Genomic DNA, 21,352 nt, shown 5'->3' on the forward strand with positions numbered 1-21,352 from the left:
ATCCTCAGTCCATCTTGTTTTTACATAGATATTTTATTACTAGTGTAATTGGGCCTTTGGAGCATGTTCAAATCATCTAACATGAGGTGCCTTTGGGGTCTTGCCTGGGTATGCGAAGATCTCCTAAAATGGAAATTTTATTCAACCCCTGCCAAGGGGTTGGTGTAGCCTCCTTTGATTGAAACTGAAACAATGTCTTTCTTTCTGTCTCTTTTTTGCCTTTGCCCTTCCTCTGTTCCATTCAAAGGGTGAGAATCACAGTTCATCCATACTAAAGGTCCTTTTACACCTCAGCTCAGAGAAATGGGCCTGTAGTTTTTTGTACCTATTCTGTATCATTTGGTTTTCTCAGTTTCAGATGTTGGGTGACCCCAAGGTCTTGCAGGTGGATCACCATTAAAGCCAAAAGCTCAAGTCATGGAAGACTTGGAGCCAGGATCCTGGGTGAGATGGTGTAGCCAACTAGCTTGGCAGAGAAGCCCTGAAAAGCAAGGATGCCTAGGACTTGAGCCAGAAATGTGAATGGTGGGATGAATTTAGAACTGTCCCTCCCAATTACATTTGTCCCTCCCAGTTGTCCCAATTACAATTAGATTGTAAATCCCTTGGAGCAGAAACCCTCTTATCCTTCTTTGTAAACTCCAAGGTGGCAGTGTTAATAATGTGGATATATATGGTACTTTTAAGTTCTTCAAAACACTTTTTTCATACATATACATATATACTTCCATATGCACACAGTACATATATACACATATGCACATATATGTATATATGTATGTGTGTGTACATATGTATCTGCACTGTGTATTTATTATTATATATACATGTTTATAGATAAGGAAATGAGGCTTTGATAAAGAAACAACAATAATAATATTTGGCATTTGTATAGAGCTTTATAAACTTTATCTCTTTTTATATTCACAATAACCCTGAGAGGTGGGTACCATTATTATGCTTATTTTACAGATGAAGAAACTGATGAAGACAGAGATTAAGCAATTTGCATATAGTCACAAGGGAGATCTCTGAGGCTGGATTAGAACTCATGTCTTCCTGTTTCCATGCCTAGCACTTTATCCATTATGTCACATAGTGTTCTAAAGTGTTACCTCTTAAGTGATTTGGTCATGACCCTAAATGTGACAGATGCCCGGGACAGGATCTGAACGCATGTCTCCTGATTCCTAATCCAGCAGTTTATCCACTATATCACAGTATGAAAGTATGATAATATTTTGTACATTGTAGATGGTCAGTATCTTGATTGACTAGGAAGCTTCTTAGAGATAGTCGTCCTGTCAATTTACGTTGCTCTCTACAAACCAGTACCTAGCATAGGACTTTATTTAAATGTATTTTGTTATTATTGTTGTTTTGGCGGTGGTGGTGGTGGTAGTGGTAATGGCGATGATGATGGTGTTGCTATTCTAGACTTGCCTGGGAGAGATTTCTAAAAATTTTATTATAAAAGCAAAGCTATAAGTGGAAGATATTATTTATAGATATGAAGGCCTATTGGAGGATTTGAGTACTCATGTTTCTCATAATATTACACCAACAAAAGTCTAATCAGGTCCCCTTCCTTGGAGGTCATTAAGCAGATGTTAGACAATCATTTTTCTTGTATGTTATAGTGTGGATTCTTTTCATGTCTCGGTAGCTTAGATGGCTCTGAAGAAGGTCCCTTCTATTTCTCAGATTCTGAGATTTTGGAATTCAAACTTGGCTAAGTCTCCTTAGGCACCAACTTGATCCAAATGCCATCAGGAATCAGACACGGACATGTTTCTCAATTCATTTTGTCTGTTCAGAGGCTGACTGCAATGATCCATCTATAAGCTGTGCCCACTGCTCGTGCCTGTCACAGACAAGGCACTTTATTAGCTCTATCCATCTTCATTTTGTCCTGGTACAGTGTAAAGTAGCAGTGACATATCCCTTCCACATTCCCCTTCTTCAAACTGCATATGAAATCATCATCTTGCAAGTGCAAGCTGATTCATCTGCTTGTAACTTCACTCCCTATCTTCATCTAGTTATCTCCCAGGACATCACTCTGTTTACCACTTGTTTGTTAATACTTGATACATGAAGGAGGATGCTTAATTCTGAGGGGGCTGTTATTTGACAGTGTTTACTGTCAGGGAGCCCATGAAGGCTTAAAGCTGCCCCATAACACAAACAAGAGAGATGACATATTATCGTGGACATTTTTTTCTTTCATGTTTGAACTTGTAATCACTGACTTTCAAAGAGCTCATCGTAAGGACAGGTATGAAGAAAATGGGAGCAAAAGTGGAAGGGAAAAAGTCAGATGTTGGAAAATGAATATCTTAGAGAAGGCTGAATTTAGAAACATAGCTTTTCTTGCTACCAGCACCTTTTTGAAGAGGAGGTAAATAATGTTCGCTTCTCTGTTCCATCACATAATGTAATATTGCCAGTGATGCTAAGCATTTTCAGCTTCATTGATAGAGCTATCTTTTTCTTTTCCCTAAAGTTAACACTTTCTCCTATATAAAATCATGTCTATATTGAGGCAGCTAAGTGGCACCATGGGCAGGCACAACACTGGGACTGGAGACAGAAAGACCTGAGTTCAAATTCAGCCTCAGACATTTACTATCTGTGTGACCCTGGGCAAATCACTTAACCTCTGTTCGCCTCAGTTTCCTCAACTCTAAAATGGGGATAATTTTAGGATGTTATAAGAATTAAATGAGATAATATTTGTAAAATATTTAGCATAGTGCCTAGAACATTGTAGGCACTGTATAAATGTTTACTCTCTCCCGATTTTTAATGATTTAATGATTGCTTCTTTTGCAACCTGCAGCCACCCAGTTGGTTGTCTTTATCTCTAAGAGTTCTTTTATCCCAAAAGCTAATAACTAACTTGTTGAACAGTTCTGTTGTATCTTTTAGAACACCACCAAAATGGATATATATTCATTCAGATGCCATAAAAGTAGAAACCTTTTCTAAGTCTTCAATCATGGGATGCTTGTTTTACAATTCTTAATTGGTCGAAACTAACTTTTACAAAATCTCATTAGAGAAAGTCCATTAACAGTGTATCTGTTTTGATGGGTGGTATCAGAGGACTTATTTCCTTTTGATAAACACAATATACAGATCCAATGTCTTAGGAACCTCAACTACAGGCATATATAATCCAACAGAACAATGCAAAAGAGCATTTTAGGGTACTTTACTAGTCCTGGTACAAATAAACTAATAGCTTTTCATTGATAAACCTATTAGTTTTAACAATTTGTGAGGTAGAAAGTAGGACATTATTATTATCATGTTTTTCACCATCATCATTCTAGCTCAAGTTTACAGAGTGCTTTATTTGCAGAGCAATTTAAAAATATCATCTCATAACATCCTCACAGCAAGCCTGGGAGCTAGACACTATTATTATCCCCATTTTACAATGAGGAAACTGAGGTAGACTTAGGTTAAATGACTTGTCCAGGATCACATAGCTAATAGGTGTCTGAGGTAGTATTTGAATTCAGCATGAAAGACCTGAATTATTTTCTGGGGATTATCCCCTTATCCTTAAGTTGAGGAAATCCAGAAACATGGAAAATATGTCTATTATACAGCCTGACAGTCTATAATTACAAGCAATCAAGTAGCCTGAATAATTCAATAATTATTAATATTAATTCTATTTATATTTCTAATATATCTAGACTTAACTATCAGCATGAAAAGAAGTTTGGTATGTTGTTTATCTGAATCTTTTCCCTGAATCTCTTTACTGTTTTCTTATATTCTTGAAGATGTTTTGCTACATTTTGGTGGGTTTTTTTTTGGCACTCTTACTTTCCCCAGAACTCATCAGTTCATCCTTAGACTATTTCTGTTGTCCCATCGGGCACAAAAGACTAACTCAACATATACGAGCTCAAAAAAGACAACCCCCCCCCAAAAAAGATTACAATAATATTCAGAACTTGGAAGGTATTTTGTTACAGTCAGATGACATCATTAGTACTATGTTCTGGGTACCACATTTTAAGAGGGATATTAACAGTTTGTAGAATATCCACAGATGAGTGACCAGGATGTTGAAGGGACTTCAAACAATGACATTTAAGATGAGTGTTCATCATCAATACTTAAGAAAATCATATATGATGTCTTCAAATATGTGCACAGTCACGCAGTAAAGATTAAAATATCTCTCTGTGTGTGTGTGTGTGTGTGTGTGTATTACAAAAGAGAGAACTAGGACTGATAGATGGAAGTCACCAAAAGGCAAATTTTAATTAACTGGAAGGAAAGATTTCCTAACAATTAAAGCTACATAAAAAAAGGAAGGGATGGCCTTGTCACATGGTGAACTCTATGTCACTAAAAATGTTTTGACAGATGCTGGGTCACCTTATTTGAGGGGTATTTTGGAAGATATGCGTACATGCCACAAGGCATTGGACTAGAAAACCCTATTTTCTTCTAATTAAAGAATTTTATGGATCTATTTCTCCATGCTTAATTTTTAACAAAACAACAACCTCTTAAGGCAAACCTTTTCAGACTTCAAACATTGCAATTACTAACTGACAAGCAGCCTCTGGCCTTGTCCAATTAATTACTTAATGCTTATTCTTTTTCTTCAAAGAATTTATGGTGGTTAAATAGCAAATTTCATTCAAAATTGCTCCATGACACTGTATCCTCAGGAAAATTTAAAAAAGAAAAGAAAAGAAAAGAAAACAACCTATATCATCAAAGGACATCACTGGCTATAATGCATAATGTTAGGGAATTACGATATTTGACACTGATGTGGTACTTCAGGGTATACAAGTTTCACATTTGATACCCACAACAGCTCTGTCAACAAATACTTATTAACTGCTTATACTTTGTCTGTGCATGGTAAGGATACTAACTACTGGAGCCTGTGTGGTAAGTACATACCCTGTGAGGTTAGTTTTCCAGAGAATATTATTCCAGTTTAACAGAAATAAAAATTGTGGCTGAAAGAAATTAAGTGGTTTGCTCACTGCCACACAGCTTGTCAGTGCCAAAGGCAGGATTTGAATTGAGATCTCTTCTAACCATAAACCAAGTATATTTGTTATTGTTTATATTTTTATTGTACCATGTTCCATCAGCACTATCATATATAGGTAGTTTATTTGAAAAGTATCAGTTTTAAAATACCCAGATAAGTAAAGGGAAGTTAAAAGTAAGAGGAGGTTTGGGGGCAGCTGGATGGTGCAGTGGTTAAAGCACCAGCCCTGGACTCAGGAGGACCTGAATTCAAATCTGGCCTCAGACATGTGACATTAGCTGTGTGACTTAGGGCAAGTCATTTAATCCTCATTGTCCCACAAAAAAAGCAAAAACAAACAAACAGAAAGAGGAAGCTTGAAGTCCAGAGACTACAAATATCATTCAATTGACAAGCATTTATAAAACATCTACTGTGTGCTCAGCAGTGTGTCAGGCACTGGGGAGATAGGAAGCCCCCCAAAACGGGCAACAAAGTCCCTGTCTTCAAGGAGTTGCCATTCTACCAGGGGAAACATCTACACAAAGAAGTAAATGCAAAGTATTTGCAAAAAAAATAATGAGGAAAGAAGTTATTAAGCACATAGAGTGATTTGGAGAAGGAGATATTGGCATTTAGAGGTATCAGAAAAAAGTCTCAAGTGGGAATTGACATTTTAGTTAAGTTTTAAAAGAAATTCAGGGTTTGTAAGAGACAGTGGTGACAAGGGTGTGCATTGAAGTCATGGGGAATTTATGAAAAGAAACAAAGGCAGCAAATGGTATATTATGTGTGAGGAATAGCCCACTTTTGAGTACATTATTGAGTGTGGAAAAGGGTAGGGAAAGAGGGTTGGAGATATATGTTAATTCTGATAGGCAGTTTGAAGCCAGATTGTGAAGGACTTGAAAAATTTGTATTTTAATCTAAAGACAATAGGGAGCCTAAGGAGGTGAGGATGACATGGTCAGACCTATACTTTAGAAATAACATTTTAGGGGGCAGCTAGGTGGCACAGTGGATAAAGCACCAGCTCTGGATTCAGGAGGACCTGAGTTCAAATTCGGTCTCAGACCAGACACTTAACACTTACTAGCTGTGTGACCCTGGGCAAGTCACTTAACCCCCACTGCCCAGCAAAAAAAAAAAAAGAAAAGAAAAGAAAGAAAGAACACTTTAGTAGCTGTATGGAGGATGGCTTGGTGAGGGCAGTGACTAGAAGAAGGGAGGCCAACTGGGAGAATATTAAAATGATCCATGAAAGAGGGGATGAAGATCTTACCTAGGGGCGTGGCTTATATGGGTGGAGAAAAGGATGGATGTGAAAAATGAAAGAAGGATGGAGTGAACACTATCCTTATCTCCAACTCCAGGCTTCCCTGGCTTTGTTTATGTTCCAGGTAAAATTCCACCTTCTACAGGAAACTTCCCAATCACTCTTAATTATAGAGCCTTCCCTCTATTGATCATCTCTAATTCATCTTGTATAGATTATTTTTACATAATTGTTTGCATGTTGTATCTCTTACTTGACTGTGAATTGAGAGCAAGGACTATTTTTTTTTTTTGGTGAGGCAATCAGGGTTAAGTGATGTACCCAGGGTCACACAGCTAGTAAGTATCAAATGTCTGAGGCCAGATATGAACTCAGGTCCTCCTGACTCCAGGGCCAGTTCTCTATTCACTGCACCACCTAGCTACCCATTTAATTGCCTTTAATTTTTTTTTTTTTTTTTGGTGAGGCAATTGGGGTTAAGTGACTTGCCCAGGGTCACACAGCTGGTAGATGTCAAGTGTCTGGAGCCGGATTTGAACTCAGGTCCTCCGGACTCCAGGGCTGGTACTCTATCCACTGCTCCACTTAGCTGCCCCTTAATTGGCTTTTAATAAGTGTTTGATGACTGATTGTCACCAGAGAAAATAAAAAAGAGGACATATCATTTCTTTGGAAACGGAAGATGAACAATCATAGCAAATTCAATAATAGTTCATAGAAAAATCAATCTTTGATAAGGAAGCCCAAAATAAATGTTATCTTCGAAAATTAAAGTTAGAGAGAATATTTAGAAAATTATATTAGATTGGGGCTGCTAGGTGGCACAGTGGATAAAGCACTGGCCCTGGATTCAGAAGGACCTGAGTTCAAATCTGACCTCAGACACTTGACACTTACTAGCTGTGTGACCCTGGGCATGTCACTTAACCCTCATTGCCCCACTAAATATATATATTTTAGAGAAGAATTAAGGGTGAATGTTTTGACAAATAAATTCAAAGAAAAAATAGAATAAAAAAAGGATGAGAAAAATACCTTCCAAATGACTAAAATAATGAGCTTATTTGAATAAATAAGCTGTTTCAAATGACCAAAGAAAAGACTTTGAAATGTGGGCAAATAGTAATAGAACAATAGCAGGTAATGGGATTCAGTTCTTGAAAATAAATGTGAAAGATCTATGAATTAGTGAATATAGCTGTCTTACATCTTTGGTGAAATCAAACTCCGTCTTCAAGATGAGCTGAATGATAGGAGAAGAGGGGTAGGGCAGGGACAATCCTTAGGCAGGGAGCTATTAGTCAGAAATCAATAATTTGTTCGGGTGAAAAATACTAAGAAAAAATACCTGAAGGCTATTAACCTGATAGCTACCAATATGTATTAAGGAGAAAGTTTCATCAATAAATATAAAAAGTTCTTGTACTTTTGATTTATTTTCTAGGCAGAAAATAAAGTGTGAATTATCACATTTTACATATGCTTAGGCAGTTGTAGTACAATGCAGTGGTCTTTTTCCCATTGCTGTTTCATACTCTTTGAATGTCCATATTTTTGAACTACAATTATTTCTACAATCTTTTTTTGGCCTGAAAAAAGATCCAGTCAATGCCTGGCACTACATGTGGCCTACCAAGTAAAATGGAGTCTTATTAAAGTTATAGGTCATGTAACTGCTCTCAAATACTAACCCAATGCAAATGAATACCATTTTCACTGTGGAAAATAAGTAGAACCTGTGATCAAAAGAGCTACTGTTGGACATTCTAAGCAATTTGATGTCAGTCATCCAGCTTAATGGGATTCTTATGTAGAGAGAAATCCTTTCTATTTTGAAGCAAACAAAAGAATTCTGAGTAGAAGTATGCTATGTACTAGAGAGAATGTGGGAGCCGTTGCTAATTTGTTATCATAATTATAATTCTTATTTGTAGTGTACTTTAAGCTGTTCTAACATCATGCCTGTTAGGTAGGTAATATAGCTGTTCTTTACCTACTCTCTTTTACAGATGAGGAAATGGAGGCTTTCAGAGGTTTAATGACTTCTCCCTATGGTTACTCAACTAGTAAATCTTTGTGGCTGGAACTCAGCTTGGGTCTTCCTATCTCCAGGTCTAGTATTGTGCTATGTAGGTGTTATGTGACTACCTTGTGATACAGTGTATAGCAAACTATATGGTCTTGAAATCAATCAATCAATATTTATTGAGTGTCTACCATGTGTCAGGCACTGTGCTAAGTACCATAGATACAAAAAGAGGCAAAAGACAGTGTCTGCCCTCAAGGAACTCACAGTCTAACAGAGGAGATAACAAAGACATATATACAAACAAGCTATATGTAGGATAAATCTAAAATAATTAATGGAAGGAAGGCGTTAGAATTCAAAGAAGTTGAGAAAAACTTCCTATAGAAGATGGAATTTTAGTTGGACTTGAAAAAAGCCAGGGAATCAAGAAAAATGGAGATTCCAGACATGGGGGAATCAGCCTTTGAAAAAGCCAAGTGATGTAGTGTTTTATTATTGGAACAGGCAGGAGGCCAATGCAACCAGATTAAACAGCATGTGTTTGTGAGTAAAGTGTTTGAAGACTGGAAAGTTAGGAGGGGGCTAGGTTATGAAGGGCTTTGAATACCAAACAGAGGATTTTGAATTTGATCCTCGAGACAACAGGGAGTCACTAGACTTTATTAAGTAGGGGGATGATGTGTTTGAACCTGAACTTTAGGGAAATCACTTTGGTGACTGAATTAAGGGTAGAATAGAGAGACTTGAGGCAGGCAGATCCACAAGGAAGCTATTTCAAAAGACCAGACATTGGGCTACAGCAATAGCCCAGAGTGGTGGTAGTGTTAGAGAAGAATAGGGAAAGTGTTCCAGAAATGTTACAACCCCCTTTTCAAGAGATTAGGTATGGGGAGAAGAATGGGAGATAGGGAGTCAGGAATACCTGAGTTCCAATCCTGATTCAGATACTTAAAACTTTGTGACCCTTGGCAAGTCACTTAACTTGTGTAGATCTATAAAAATGAGGGAATTCAAATTAATGACTTTTCCGGTCCCTTCCAGGTATAAATCTATGATTTTTTTTGGGGGGGGGGATATTGAGGAAGTGGTTCAATACCTAGTCAAACAAAAAGGCCACACCAGTTTTGCCTAATGGTAAGGTGAGATTTCATAGTGACTACTAGAGCTCTGTTAAACACTCCTGCAGTTTGCATAGTAAATGCCTGCAATCAACTTTCCTTTTTTGATTAAATCTCTGTAAATTTTGATCTATCTACAGATAATCATCTGTGATGTTACTGAAGATTCCCATATATTCATCACTCACAAAGTTAAGGACCCTTTCTTTGCAATCTCTGCTGACTTGGCATATTCCAATGCTTTCTGGGTTCTAGGCACTGGGCCATGCTATGCGCCTGATTATTGTATTAATAGATGATAAACTGGTAGGAAGTCCTCAGGGAACCTTATATTTTTCATATACAGTAGGGATATGAGTGATAAAAATATATATTTGGAACCTCCAAAGTCGACTTTCTAGGTTACTAAATCAATGTTGAAATCTTTCCTACCTAAGATAAAATATACACAACTCATGACATGTCTACTTCAGAAACAAAAGCTTTTATTAAGTCAATAAAGTCATTCCACATAACTTTTACCAAGTTTTTCTTGAAAAAAGGCTATTGTAGAATTATATAATTGCTTAATAGAAAAAGTTATTCTATGGTTTTGGATTTATGGCCATGGGATGCTTTCCACAATGATGTTTTCTGAGTCTTTGCTAATATGCTACAATGACCACCAATGAAAGACTTTTTTCCCCTAACACTTTATCTTATGGAATGTGGTGCAATACTATGTTCACCTCCCAGAATACAGATAATCATAATATGCCAGTTGCTTTCTGAAACTTGAAAATAGTGTAATCAACCAAAGAAATTACACATTATTAACGAAGATGTTTTACTCTTATTTCATGGAATCAAAAACTTCGACGTCTACATCTCTGACCATACTACTACAACTTACACTTTACCAAAAGCTTCCTAACAGAAATATAATATCTTTTTTCAATATTAATATTATTTTTTCCAGTTACATGTAAAGATGGTTTTAATTATTTGTTTTTATAAAATTTTGAGTTCCAAATTTTTCTCCTTCCTTCTCTTCTCTCCCCCTGCCCCAAGACAGAGAGCAAAATGATATAGGTCATATATGTACAATTACATTAACCATATTTCTGTTGTAAAAGAAGAATCAGAACACAAGGGAAAAACCTCAAAAAAGAAAAAGAAAGTAGAAATAATATGGTTCCACTGTCAATATGTCAGTGATCCCAAGTCTGGCATAGTCACACTGCCTTTTGAGAGTTTTTCAGCTCCTGTCCCTCTTACCCTAAACCATGTCAGTGTGAGGCATCTTCAGGCCCAACCTCATCAGTCACTTTTATAATTCCCCACCTGGCTTTTTCCAGGGTGGATACTGGACAGTATTGCTGCCCTTTCCCAATTTTCTCCTTTGCCCCATCCGAGCATCAGGTTTTTTTTTCTATGAAAGTAGCAGTGGATGGATTGGTTTTGTGCAGGGCCCCAGGTTTAGAGCCACAATGGATTAAGGATGATTATTTTCTTTTTGTTTTGTACATTTTGTACATTAATAATAAACAGGTGAAAGAGAAGCTTAAAAAATAATATGGTTCAATCTTCATATTCCACAGTTCTTTTTTCTGGATGTGGAGAGCATTTTCAATTATGAGTCCTTTGGAACTGTCTTAGATCATTGCGTTGCTGGGAATAGCTAACTCATTAACAGTTGATCATCACATGATGTTGCTGTTACTGTGTACAATGTTCTCCTGGTTCCACTCACTTCACTCAGCATCAGTCCACTTAAGTCTTTCCAGGTTTTTCTGAAATCTGCCTGTTCATCATTGTGCTATAAGAATAGCACAATAGTATTCCATTACATTCATATACCACAACTTGTTCAGCCATTTCCCAACTGATAAGCACCACAAAGAAAGCTGCTATAAATATTTTTTCTACATGTGGGTCCTTTCCCCTTTTTTATGATCTCTTTGGGATACAGACCTAGTAGTAATATTATTGGGTCAAAGGGTAATTTTCCAAATTGCTCTCTAAGGGACAATATCTTGAGGATACATGTCCCCTGTCATTATATCACCTTAATATCAAATACTTTGAGTATTCTTTCAGTACCTAATGTCATATATCAATTTGCAAGATTGTAAAAAGCAGTGTAGAATAAAACAACAACAACAATAATATCAATACCTAACATTTATATAGATCTTTAAGATTTGTAAAGGGCTTTGCAAATAGTATCTCATTTGATCCTTATAACAATCTAGAGATATGGGTGCTATCATTATCTCCAATTTAGAGATGAGAAAATCTGAGGTAGACAGAGGATAAGTCACTTGCCCAGGGTCTTGTACTTACTAAATATTTAAAACTAAATTTGAACTCAGGATTTCCTGTCCTGCTAGATTTGTAGTCAGGAAGACCTGTGTTCAAATACTGCTTCTGATACTAAATATTGCTGCTGTGGTTTGTACTTTGTTCTCATAGAGGACCATGATATTGGGAGGTGATGTCATGACTTGTACTGAATTGAATTAAGCGAGGGAGGGTTGTGCAACATCACTAGCCTCACTCTCTCCTCCAGAGCTATCTGGGTCCAATGACAAGATATACATCAGCATGACTGTAGGTAGCCCTATATGTTTGAGGCAATTGGTGTTAAATGACTTGCCCAGGGTCACACTGTGAAGTGTCATATTTGAACTCAGGTCTTCCTGACTCCAAGACCAGTGCTCTACCCACTGTGCCACCTAGCTTTCCCAACACTTAATAGCTATGTAACAATGAACTTGCACTTAAATACTTTAAAACGGGGAAATGATACTTCAAATGATTGTAATGAAATTCAAATTAGATAAATTTTATAAGGTACCTTGCAAACTTTAATAAACTATTAAAATATTAGTTATTGTTATGGTTGTTATCTGCTGCTATAAATCCTGCATCTCTTCCACTATAAGTTTTATTAGAAAAATTTCCTGACCCATTTCCTAAACACATATACATTTAGCTCCACAGGGTCCTACAAAGAGCCGTATCGTAGGATAAGGTGATATCTGGGGATTCTCACAACCTGCTGCTGTGGTAATTCTGCTTGAGTTTTCCCCTACTTGCTTTGAGATGCCCTTGATTTCTGGCTTTGTTGAATTCTGGTTTTTAGCACAGATTTTTTTCTTGGACCTCAGTACAGATAATAATGGTTCACATTTATGAGTCCTTATGACTTACAAACACCTTCCTCTAAACGACCCTGTGAAGCCAAAATAACAGGTCTCATTATCCTTATTTTGCAGGATATTATCCTTTTTTCTCAGACTCCCAGAGAAGGAAAAGGGTTTGTTCAAGGTCACACAGAGAAGTAAGTAGCATATACACATAAGTCACATTTCAGAGAATGAAAAAAGACAAACTGATCACAATCTTTTCTCTGGTGTAGTAATCATGGGAACATGGATTTAGACTTTGGAGGGATCTCAGAGTTCAAGTCCAACCCTCTCATTTTACAAACGAGGAAAGTGAGGTTGAGAGAGTTTCAGTAATTTGCGTGAGGTCACAATAATTTATATATGTATATACACATATATAATTAGAATATATGTGTATGTATAAATATGTATGTATGTATATGTATATGTATATCTGTGGAAGAATTTGACCTTAAGTCTTCCTAATTTCAAATCCAGCACTTTGTCTTCTACACTATATACCTAGAAAGGCATTTGAGCTTCAAAAAGAGCAATAGGAACAATATATCTTGTTGATCTTTTAAACTGAATTTAAAGACTATACGTGTAGTACAATTTAAATTTTAAATAAATAAGTAAAGACTAACAAGAAATTATTGAAATTAAAGGAAATTTTATTCAAAAACAACAATCAATTTGATTACTTTAGATGTAGGGGCATATGACCATCTCTAGTGGATCCCTTCACCATTTTCTCAGACTGACAAAAGGGAAAACATAATACTAGCCTTGACACTTGAAATGATTCACAGGTGTGTTTTCTGAGCATCCCAGAGAGGAATGATAAGAAGAAGCCTGTCCTGGAGGAGATGAAAGTGTGAAGAACATGGCAGAGAGTACATTTTCTTTTGAAAATAGAGAGAAAAGAAACCATAGCACAGACTGTTCTGGGTCAAAAGGATGACCTCTAAATTCCATACCTATCAAAAGAAAGGGGTAGTAAGTGTTTGAGGTGACATTCACACTTGGGATCCTGGCAGGAAGATAAAATTCTATCCCTTCCTGAGACTGCCTTTGCATATTAACCATAGTGCTTTATGTCTTTTCATTACACTGAATGCAAACAGGATACTCCTGCTACTTGGGGAAAGCTATAAAGGCTTGCAAACTAGCTGCCTGAATTTATAGGGTAGATGATAGCCTTTGGCTCCCTTCCAGAAGACATCAGTAATTCAATGGCATTTGATAGCACCAAGAGCAATGAACAGCAACTGCATTAATTCAAACTGGTCAAAATCATCTATGGTAGAGAGAGGCCCATGTAATAGTCTAAAAGGAGCTCAAGAAACCACAGGAACGATTTCAAGGAGGAATTAGAACTCTATGGGCAGTTGCAAAGGCTTGAATTGGTTTTGCCCAATCTGAGGTTATTTCTATGGCAGAAATTTAGAGAAGACTATGGACTCTGATGACTAAGAATTTTCAACTTAGTTGTTGTTGGTTAAATATGCTGTCTGATACAAACTAATTGCTCAATAAATGCCTAATGATTGCATGCACTGCATGGGTTTTCCTTGAACTTATTCCTCTCCCTTAGAGAGGAGCACAAATCAACATTTCACATAATGATCATTATTAAACATAATATTAAGGTCCACTGGTCATGGTCATATATATATATATATATATATATATATATATATATATATATAAAACCAAGGTCTATTCTATATCTTTATATCTAACTCTAAATAACAAGTTTGACTTATAACTGAGCTATATCATGGAGTTGGGCTCTAGGAATTTACAGTTTCTGACAGATGAGTGCCACTGACTTTTTTTGTTTGTTTTGCTTCCATATCAGGAAATAATTCTTATTCAAAGCCCTCTACCTCTTGACATTGAATAAAAAAACCAAAGATGTGAAGTTTTCCTCCTGTAACTTGAAGTAACTGATCTCGTCCTGGGCACCAGGCCTGTTCCATTACACCTCCTCCTCAGGGTCATCTGGGACCCTGCAGGGATTATGTAGTCTGTTGTACCTTTGGCTCAACCTCCTATTGGTTGTATTCTTCCCATTTCAAGGGACAGTGACTAGTACTCCACTTCCACTTAACCAAATGATAAAAAATTAACTTTTACAAAGGAATATTTACTTTGAAGACAGAACAAGAAAAAAAAACATACAAACTTAACCCCAACGTTTCAGGGGCACCATCCCCTTATATCACCTTGATCTTTGGAGATGGAAGGGGAATTAAACTCACAGCTTAGCTGAGTTCCTTTATAGCATTATTTCCACCAAGTTCACATCCAAAGACCCACTGGACTGGTATCCTGGACCCTTGTTCTTCAAGACTTCAATTCTGAATTTGTTTAAAAACTTGATCTGCATTCCTGGATCCTTGTGGCTCAAGTTGCTGGGCGTACACTGCCCTCCCTGTAACTACAACTTAAAAAGACAAATGAATAAAAGACCACAAATCCAGACCTATATCTGGGCCTGAGCTGTGGAGAGGGAAGGAGACTTGCCTCTTGAGCCCCTCACCATTTATCATATATTATCACCTGCTGTGAGTGGAGTCCTTCACTTTTTGATATTAATATATGGAAATATGTGCTCAGTCAGATAGTTTTAAAATGCTGATAATTTGAGCTAAATAGCCAATGGAAAAAGGCAGCTCACAGCCATGGGATAGGCCAATGCAGAATGTTCATAATGTACAAATTCTTCTGTCTCCCACATAAGTGGGGCATACACCAAACTCCCAATACACCCGCAAAACCAAAACAAAAATCAACAACAACAACTCCTACTATTACAATAACATTCAGTGGTGTGCTAGAGTCAGCTCAAACTTATTCTAAAAAGCAGATTGTTAAATCCTCAGGTTGATCATTTTACATGTCAGAAATCAACAAACACTACAAACCAGGGCTTGTTTGATTGTTTTGTTCATTATCTAGACTTGGAGCAGCTAGGTGGCACAGTGGATAAAGCGCTGGCTCTGAAGTCAGGAGGACCCTAGTTCAAATATCATCTCAGACACACATGAGCTGTGTGACCCTGGGCAAGTCTCTTAACCCCAATGTCCTTGAAACATCCAAAGCCATCTTCAGTCATGCTGATGTATATCTTGCCACTGGACGAAGATGGCTCTGGCGGACACTGTGAGGTTGGTGACTTTACAAAGCCCTTCCTCAATTAAATCAAATTCAGTGCAAGTCATTATATCACTTCATAATGTTATGGTTCTCTTCAAGAATGAAGGACAAACAACAATCTGGGCTTAAGAAAGTGATAGAGAAAATGTTATTAATGAAGATTAAACTTAAAAGTGTGTTGTGCATACATTTTTGAGATCAAGTTGTTAAACTGGCCACTGCTATATATACTAAACAGCCCACTGTTGTACAAGAGTACATTTTTTTGACTTGTAAACACCCCCAAATAACAGAAACACAGGAAAGGTAAACAAATCACACTACCAAGGAAAAATAATTATGGAAATCTATTACCCTCTTCTATAGAAATTATTTTAGACAAACAAATGAACAGCAACAACAACAAACCCAATGCCTTAAAGTCCAAGATACATAGTCGTTGTAGTTAATAATTAAAATGACAACTAGCAAATTCAGCAAGAAGATAGGAAAAAGAACAAAGAAATTACAAGTCACATAAACTATTTTGCACCTATTAAAATCACAGAAGAGAATGAAATAATATGGTCTAAAAAGAAAATGAGTTCAGAATACAGTAAAAAACAAAAAACAAAATGCAAACTCATCCAAACATGAGTCTAATTATCAGTGGATTAAAAAAGAATATTCAGCAAGAGGCTTTTTAGTTATTCCTACCATTAAGATAAAAAAAAAGAAAATAACATTGTTACTATGTGTATTTGCTTCTGTAGGTCTCTAATTTGTTCCACTAATCCACTTTTCTATTTTTAAACTGGTATCAAATAATTTTATTTACTTTTTTGTACTATAGTTTCAGATCTGATATTAAAGGGTCTTAGTCTTTTTGTTTGTTATGTTTGTTTTTTGTTTGTTTTTTTGTTTTGGCTAGGCAATTGGGGTTAAGTGACTTGCCCAGGGTCACACAGCTAGTAAGTGTTAAGTGATTGAGGCCAGATTTGAACTCAGGTCCTCCTGACTCCAGGGCCAGTGCTCTATCCACTATGCCACCAGCTGCCCCCAGGTCTTTTTCCTTTCTACTTTTTTTCTATTAAACCTCTTGAGATTATACTATTTTGCTGCCTCCATATCAGTATAATTATGCTTTTCTGTATCTACAAGGAAATCCTTTGGTAGTTTGAATGACAAGTCAATAAATAACTAAATTAATTTAGGTAGGAATGCCATTTTTATCATATTGCCACAGCCTGAACAAAAGCAATTACTATCTCTTCAATTATGTATCTTTATTGCTATGAAAAGTATTTAGTAGTGCTTATATAATTTTGATGAACATTCAAATATTTTAGATATTTTATAGTTATTTGGATGCAATTTTATCTTTCTAGTTCTTACTGGTGGGTTTTGTTAGTGATAGAAAGGTTGAAATTTCTGTTTATTTTATATCTCGCTGCTTTTCTAAAGTTGTTGTTTCAATTATTTTTTATTAAACATTGTAGAGTTTTCTGAGACTATCATATCTGTGAAAAGCAATATTGTGGGGGGTTTTTGCCTATGTTATCCCCTCATTTTTTAAAACTTGTCTTACTGCTATATTTAGCATTTAATAGCACTATATCAAACAATAATAATGACAATGGACAACCTTTCTTTACCCTGGTTTTTGAGTTTATCTCCATTGCACATTACATATGATTCTGGATCACAATTTTAGATAAATGCTATTTACCACATTAAGGAACAGTCAATTTATTCCTAAGATATTTAGTGTTGTCTTTTAATAATTGGTTTTAAGTTCTGTCAGATCTTTTCTGCATTTATTGGTGTAATTATATGATTCTTACTTTTCTTGTTATTAATGTGATCCATAATTATCATAGATTTCCTAATGAATTCCTAACTACCTATTTCTGGTTACAAATCCAACCTGGTCAGAATATGCTTTATTTTCTGGATACTGTTGTAGTTATATTTAACATCTTTCGCATTCATTATGTATATTTGTCTACAATTTTAATTTTCTGGGTTGGTTCTTCCTTTTACTGCTTATGCTATTCTCTGTGTAGGATTTGAATTTAAATACTGAGTTGCTGTAAGACCCTGGGCAAATCATTGTACCTCTCTGAACATCGATTTTTCATCCGTCAAATGAGAGGGTTTGACTACATGGTCTCTAAGATGTTTCCCAATTATAATTGTATGATACCATAATCTTTCAATCTTAATAGCTGTAAAACCTTGAAAAAGTCATTAACTTCTGCAGTACTCAGTTTCTTCATCTGTAAAATGAGGAAGTAACTTCCAACAATAATTCTCAAGATCCTTATTACCTTCTCTTCAAAATTTAATACTTTATCATATCAGTATTCAGTCTTGGCTTATTCACTAATTGTTTCATGTGTACACGTTATTTCCCTAAGTAAATTAAAAGATATTCTTGTGGAAAGGTTTTATGGCAATAGCTCCTGATAGTACAATAATTGTTTTTTATAATGAAGACTCAGAGTTACCAAGAAACACTTAAATTAGATGCACAGTCTGCTTAGGAAAACAGGGCTGGCATCATACATTTTAGAAACATTTCTAATAATCTTTTTTGTCTGTCAGTGGTTACAAGAATACAAGTCTCAAACTATACAAGTCTCAAACTATTGACAATTCCATAAGCGATTCAGGTTTGGGGTGTAGAAGTGGGAAGGAGCTCTTTGTAGCCTTTAGCTCTTCCTCAGAAACAAATCATCATTTTATCACTTATAGCCTTGGCTACATCTGTTGGGAAATGAGACACCAGGAAGAGATGTTTTAGCTGATAAGTATGGAGGGGATAAAATGACAGGAGCTTACATACATATTCATTCTTCCTTGCCTCCCAGTCTAGGGAGGTAGCAGCAACTCAGTGATACCCCACCTACACAAATGGTCATCCTACATAGGTAATTCCAGTTTATTTAGTGTCCCATAATGTACTAGACTTTTTGATCCCATGCTTCTATGTGATTCTTTAATTGTATTAGGATGGTTCTTTTAATAACTATGAAGTGTTGAAGATGGATAATTGCATCAAACTTATGGGATCATAGATTCAAAGCTAGAAGCGACCTTGATAGCAATCAGGATTGACCTCCTTATTATATAAGAAAGAAAACTGAAAGGCAGAGAAATCACTAGCCCACAGAACTAGTAAGTGTTTGAGGTGACATTCACTCTTGGGATCTCCCAACTCCAAGTACAGTACTCTATCCACTACCATACACTGTTAGTGTAGCATTTCATTCCATGCAATTCTCAATTGACACTTGCTTTTACTTCCCTAAAATTCTTCTAGTGTCTTTACCATATTCTAAAGTCCATTAGTAAACAGAAGACAGTCTGTTTTAATTTGATGCTTTTGAACTTTCAAAATAGCTGTGAAGTTGGACTGATTTTTAAACATGCATTTTAAAAAAAATAGGCAAGGGGAGTCTTTCTTACTGTTTCTTACTGTGTTGGCTTATATTATATGAATTACTATTGATTAATATTGTCAGTATAAAATGTCTATCATGCTATTCTATTGGCTCTGCATAAGTATTCTTATATGACTTGAAATTTCATACTTGAAAGTTTATGAAACTCATTATTTTTTTCAGAAGCTTTGACTGATACTTTTTCACTTATGTATGTATGTATATGTGTGTAGCATTCAAGTATAAAACTAACAGCTATATTATCTAACAAATATTTATGTGACAAATTTTGTGCATGCACAAACTACATTATATATACATATATATACATATATATATGTATATATATGTATATATATGCATATATGTATGTATATATATGCATATATATATGTATATATATATATATATATATATAATGAATTTATCTAGGAAATGTTTTACATTTTATTTCAAAAGTCAATATTGTTGAATTCTCTCACATCCTACTTCCCAGATGTATTAATTATGCATTCAGCACCTGAGTCAGCTTATAAAGGCAGAGAATGGAAATTAACAGATTTTCCACTGCAGTTTTAGCATGGGGATGTCATAGTTTAATACTCTCTAGGCTCAGGGAGCTGAGCCTGCAAATCTATCTGTCCTACTATATAGTACTGGATGGAAAAGGAGGGAAATGTTCTCTTCTATTTCATTTACTTATATTTTCTCTGTTTCAGACTCATAGAGTTGGAAGGGACATTGGAGGTCATCTAATTAACCTCCAGATTAAATAGAAATCCCTCTACAGCATCTTGGATAAGTGATGATTCAGGCTTTACCTAAAAACGTCCAGAAATAAGGAAGTCACTATGTGCTGAGGTAACTCAGACCCTTTTGATTTTTCTGGAGAGAACATGATGTAACTTAGCACAATATAAAGATTTTTATTTTTTTTCTACTAGTTTACCCCAAGTTTTCTCCAAATGGAATTGACTATTATGCTGGGTTTCTGATTCTTCATCTGTGAAATGAGGTTGCAGTAGATGACCTCCAAGATTCATTCAACTCTAAATGCATGTGCCCAGAAGTCTATGCATCTTGGTAGGCAGTGAGTTTACTATAATTGGATGCTTTTAAGTCTTAACTGAAAGACTATTTATTGTCACAGGTGTTGTCTAGGGTTTGTAGTACAGGTCTCCCTGTTTCTAGTCTCTCACATCTGCATAGCTGTCAAGATAATCTCCCTAATTTACAGGTTTGACCATATTATTCCCCTCATCAAAAATGTTCCTGCCTCTATTTCCTCTAGGAAATAATGCAAACTCCCCAGTCTAAAATTTAAATCCTTGACAATCCAGATGGCAGCTACTTTGTCTCAATTATTTCACATTACTCCTCTTTCCCACTCCTATGTTTCGCACAGAGTGACTTATTGAATGTCCCATGATCTGCACATTCCATCTCCTGATATTTTGTCTGTGCTTTTCCATTCCCACTCCTTCATCTTAGTGTCTTTCCTGACTCACTTTGGTTGTCAGCACCTATGTTTGCCCTTTCCTGATTCTCCCACTTGTTAGTGCTTGCTCCCTCTTCAAATAGTGATTTCTTCTTGTACTTGTTGTGTCTTTCCATAGAAAATCAGCTACTTGAAGGTAGGGACTGCTTTTCATTGTTATTTTTATTTTTTTAATCATTGAAGTACAACACAGGGCCTTGAACATAGAGGGCAATTAATAACTATTTGTGAAATCGTACTGAATTTATTTGGAGTAACACCATTGAGTCATCCATCTTGTAAGTGTTACAGCTTAAATTTGACTTCAATACAACATGTTGCTTCAGCAATAGCTTTCTTATCCCCTGCTTGGATTGCCACTGGTAACAAGGTGATCCCATTGCAACCCTCATAGCTATCCACCGAGACACTGAAAAAGTCTCCTAAACCATCTCCAAATTCCATGCTCCATCCTCTCCTTTTTCCCATCCATCCTCTACATTGCTACTACTGTGCCTTTTCCTCTGATTCAGGAGGTCCAATGTCTGTAACAGTATGCTCACAAATCACAAGTTAGAAAATTTGGGGACTGGAGAAGAAAGTCAGCTTTTGGTTTATATTTGTTGGGTAGTCAGTTAATTGGTAATAAGGTCACAGACATGTATTAAGTAATTAATAGTGTGCCTCAAC

The 21,352-nt window shown here is 36.1% G+C and overlaps 1 pseudogene; it reads right to left on the bottom strand.

Moving 5' to 3' along the window:
• LOC122755156 overlaps positions 1–21,127 on the bottom strand; it is a 76,455-nt pseudogene extending 55,328 nt beyond the window's left edge.
• Positions 21,128–21,352: the final 225 nt, after the last annotated feature.

Source organism: Dromiciops gliroides, chromosome 4 (genome assembly GCF_019393635.1).
Source record: "Dromiciops gliroides isolate mDroGli1 chromosome 4, mDroGli1.pri, whole genome shotgun sequence".
Classification (NCBI taxonomy): Eukaryota; Metazoa; Chordata; class Mammalia; order Microbiotheria; family Microbiotheriidae; genus Dromiciops; species Dromiciops gliroides.